This window comes from Triticum dicoccoides, chromosome 1A (assembly GCF_002162155.2).
Source record: "Triticum dicoccoides isolate Atlit2015 ecotype Zavitan chromosome 1A, WEW_v2.0, whole genome shotgun sequence".
Lineage (NCBI taxonomy): Eukaryota > Viridiplantae > Streptophyta > Magnoliopsida > Poales > Poaceae > Triticum > Triticum dicoccoides.
The window spans coordinates 132,431,635-132,436,724 of record NC_041380.1 but is presented as its reverse complement, the minus strand read 5'-3'; positions in this window follow the sequence as shown (position 1 = coordinate 132,436,724).

Below are 5,090 nucleotides of genomic sequence, written 5' to 3'. Positions count from 1 at the left end.
GTCCGTCGTGACTGTACACACCTTGCTGCTGCTTCGTCGGCCGCCTCCCTTCGTTGACCATCAAGAACCGAGGCCTGTTGTGTTGCTTCGTTTGGGATGCGTCAAGTTCCTCTACTAGCTGTGTCAAGTTCCTCTACAAGTCGTGCACGCCTATGGATTCGTCCAAGTTCCGACGATGCTTTTGTACAACTACGCCGCGAAGACCAAGACCGGCAAGTCCACACGGGAGCCCGAACGACTACTTCCACGATGATGCGAGTACAAGTACCCTCGACGTGTATTTTGCCAAGTACCATGACGATGCGTCAAGTACCACTACCCCCAAGTACCATGATGACCCTCGAAGAGTTCGGATTCGACAAGTTCGACTATGGAGCGGGAACCACTACTTCCACTACCGCCGTCTTCGGAATCGCTAAGAATGTCAAGTTCCTCCACGACGTCTGCCGCCTAAAACGACCACCGAACCGGAAATAACGCCAAGTACCAGGACGACGAGGACCACCAAGTTCGTCTTCCGCCGTCTCCGAAATCGTCAAGTACCGCTATGAGATGTACGACTACTTCCTCTACGAACCGCGAGAACCGCTACTTTCACTACCGTTGCGAGAACAACTACTTCCCTCGACGTACCCGAAATGCTTCGATAACGCACGCTTTGAAGGTATAACCCCGAGACGACCGCCCGTGAACGAATGCATGTGTGATGTACGAGATGCTCGTGCTTGCTCCATGCTCGAATTGTCGGTGCACGTTGCCCCCTCTTTTGCCTTGTCACCATCGTTGACTCATGGGACACCCGGTATCCGGGAGTGCCCCACCATCTTTTGTACGCATCCGCACACTTCTCCTTTGCATCAGTATCTCAATCGAGTTACCGGAACCGGAATGTTGCAGTGGCACCTTTTTCGTTATCGTGGCCGTGGCACCCCTTTCCTTTCCACCATGGTGACAAATGCTTCATAATGCTCTTGTCAACTTTTAATAAAAAATTGCATAAACTTGTTCATGTCATCCGCATCATGATAACAACAATTAAAATGTTTAAATTGTTTTCACTATAAATTACTAAGGCATATGGGGATTTACCGGATTCGTTATTTGTTATATCCGGCCCCATTTAAATTGTTTAGATGGTGTAGTTTTGTTATACCTCACCTCTTGCCATGTTTAACAATATTTAATATTGTTGAGTACATAAACGAGAGAGAACTAAATAAGTCATGTGGTGTTTTCTTCAATATGCAACTCCGTTGCATATTGAGCTCCACTTAATTTGTAATGTTGTTCGTTGCACGTTGCCATGTCATGCGTCATTAAACCGGACATGCATCATACTTGATTGTGCATCATGCCATGATTTTGTGGTGGTTGTTTACTATGTTGTTTGCTCCTTTCCGGTATTGCTTCTTCGGGTTGGTTTCGATAACGTCGTGTTATGAGGATTCGTTCAACTACATCCGTTTATCTTCTTCATGGACTCGTTCTTCTTCCTTGCGGGATCTCAGGCAAGATGACCATACCCTCGAAATCACTTCTATCTTTGCTTGCTAGTTTCTCGCTCTCTGGCTATGCCTATGCTGCGATACCTACCACTTGCTTATCATGCCCCCCATATTGTTAAGCCAAGCCTCTAATCACATTGTCCTAGCAAACCGTTGTTTGGCCATGTTACCGCTTGCTCAGCCCCTCTTATAGCGTTGTTAGTTGCAGGTGAAGATTGAAGTTTGTCCTTGTTGGAACATGGAGATCGTTCCTTGTTGGAACATTGTTTTGCGTGTTGGGGTATCACAATATCTCTTATTTAATTAATGCATCTATATAATTGGTAAAGGGTGGAAGGCTCGGCCTTATGCCTGGTGTTTTGTTCCACTCTTGCCGCCCTAGTTTCCGTCATATCGGTGTTATGTTCCTGGATTTTGCGTTCCTTGCGCGGTTGGGCTATTATGGGAACCACTTGACAGTTCGCCTTGAATAAAACTCTTCCAGCAATGCCCAACATTGGTTTTACCATTCGCCACCTAGCCTTTTCTTTTCCCTTGGGGGTCGCGTGCCCAAGGGTCATCATTATTTTAACCCCCCCGGGCTAGTGCTCCTCTGAGTGTTGGTCCGACCGAGCAGACTGCGGGGCCACCTCGGGGTAACTTGAGGTTTGGTTTTACTCGTAGGATGTCTCATTTGAGTGTGCCCTTAGAACGAGATATGTGCAGCTCCTATCGGGATTTGTCGGCACATTCGGGCGGTGTTGCTGAACTTGTTTTACCATTATCGAAATGTCTTGTAACCGGGATTCCGAGTCTGATCGGGTCTTCCCGCTAGAAGGAATATCCTTCGTTGACCGTGAGAGATTGTCATGGGCTAAGTTGGGACACCCCTGCAGGGTTTTGAACTTTCGAAAGCCGTGCCCGCGGTTATGGGCAGATGGGAATTTGTTAATGTCCGGTTGTAGATAACTTGAACCTTAACTTAATTAAGATGCATCAACCACGTGTGTAACCGTGATGGTCTCTTTTCGGCGGAGTCCGGAAAGTGAACACGGTGTTGGAGTTATGCTTGACGTAGGTTGTTCTAGGATCCCTTCTTGAGCATAGTTTTCTCGATCGTGCTTTGACTTCTCTTCTCGCTCTCATTTGCGTATGTTAGCCACCATATATGCTAGTCGCTTGCTGCAGCTCCACCTCATACCTTTTACCTTACCCATAAGCTTAAATAGTCTTGATCGCGAGGGTGTGAGATTGCTGAGTCCCCGTGACTCACAGATACTTCCAAAACCAGTTTGCAGGTGCCGATGTTACAGAGCAGGTGACGCAACCAAGCTCAAGGAGGAGCTCGATGAAGATCTTGTCCTTTGTGTTGTTTCGTTCTAGTTGATCAGTAGTGGAGCCTAATTGGGGTCGATCGGGGACCTTGTCGCATTTGGGGTTCTTGTTTTATTTTGGTTCCGTAGTCGGACCTTGATTGTATTTGGATGTTGTAATGCTTTATTCATGTTTTGTGTGAAGTGGCGATTGTAAGCCAACTATGTATTTTTTCCCCTTTACTTATCTACATGGGTTGTGTGAAGATTACCTCACTTGCGACATTGCTTTCAATACGGTTATGCCTCTAAGTCGTGCTTCAACACGTGGGAGATATAGCCGCATCGAGGGCGTTACATGTTTTGTCTGGTGGCGGCGAGGAAAGAGGCTGAGGGCCGTCGTGTAGCATAGGAGAGGCGACGTGGAGTTGTCGTGGATGACTCAAATTGTGAACAGGCAATAGCAGTCAGTTTTTTAAAAAGAAAAATGTTCTACACACAAGATATTCCAATGGAAGTTTTGAATTTGTCGTTGAATTATTTGATGAACTGTTGATCTGAGCATGGATTCCTTTAAACGTTAATTTTAAAGAAGTTACGTGGACTTCGAACGTTATTTACGCAACCAAGTATTTTGCCTCTGTATTGATAGTCATACAAGCAATTAATCAGTATTTGTAGCACTGTCCCTACAAATAATTAATAAGTTGGTTTCCAAGTGTTAAACGCAAGCAAAATACAGATACTTGCAGGCTATATATCCAGCTCCAAAAGGTCTCAACACATGAAGTTTAAATTCTCTTGCACAAAATCGAAGTGGATTGTATTCTCACAGGATCATAACTAATCAACAAACTGAGACATAAAAGGATTAGAAATTAATCAATCATCAAAAAACATGTACTGCATGTTCTGGAAAGAGTTAAATGCACTGAAGGTCCTAAAAGTTTTGTCGGGTTGTCACTTTAGTCCCAATTCTTTCAAAATGCATCTTTATGTCCTAATTCTTTAGGAAGTGGTTCACCCAGGTCCTTTTTTCACGAGCACTCATTGACCTGCATGCGTGGCGCGCTAACCCACGGCACATCGACACAGGGTCCAACCGCGAGGCAAGAAACGTCCTAAAAGTTTTTGGGCAGTGTCATTTTAGTCCTACTTCTTTCGAAATGCACATTTAAATCCTAATTCTATAGTAAGTGGTTCACCTGAGGTCCTTTTTTACACAAGCGGTTGTTGACATGCTTGCGTGATGCGTTGAGACACATCATGTCAACTCAGAGGCTGCTGCAGTTGCTCTTCTCTTACAGAAAGCCCCTTGTAAACCCCCCCTGTTGACATTTCCCAGCCCCTACCGACATCCTCTCTCTCTCTCTCTCTCTCTCTCTCCCCCCTCTCATGCCCACATCGTCGCGATTGCTGGGACAACAAGCTCCTCGGTAGGGAAGCGGGTGTTGAAGAGGAGCATTGCAGCATCATCGTCGGCACCACCTCCTCCACAAGCTCCTACCACCTAACCTCAAATCAGAGCAAGCGGTTTGAGAAACTTAATGAACAGTGCAAATTGAACTAAATCAATGTCTACAGCTAGTGATTGTGGCAGAGTAGAGGAAATCACATAGCTACGGGATGATAGTGGTGAAAAAATTAGGTTTTGCTGAAGTGTTCCTCATCTGCTAGTGATCCTAAGTCGACGTGGCATGGGTCAACACGTAACCGAGCAGGTCAGTGAGCTATCATGCAAAAAAGGACATCGCGTGAACCACTTACTATAGAACTAGGACCTAACTGTGCATTTTGACAGAAGTAGGACTAAAGTGACACTGCCCAGAACTAGGACCTAAACTTTCAGTGTTTTTTCTCGCCTGGCGATTGGGCCTCTATTGACGTGGCGTGGGTCAATGCGCCATGCGGGCAGGTCAGCGAGCGTCCATGAAAAAAGGACCTCGGGTGAACCACTTACTAAAGAATTAAGACCTAAAGGTTCATTTTGGAAGAATTAGGACTAAAGTGACATCCCGATGAAACTTTTAGGACCTCCGGTGCATTTAACTCTTCTCGAAAACTAACTGGTTATGCGTACTTAAATCCGTGTTAGAGTTTTCTTCTGTAATGCCAATCTATATCGATAGCACTCTGACTAAATAAACTGATCTATATTAAGTTTCACTTGAAGAACCATCACATTCATTGAACTGTGTAATCCACTGTAAATGGAGATGCACTTCACGGCACCATTTGCAACTCAGCTATCATTGAAAACCTTGTCTAAATGATCACAAGATTAATTAATTTC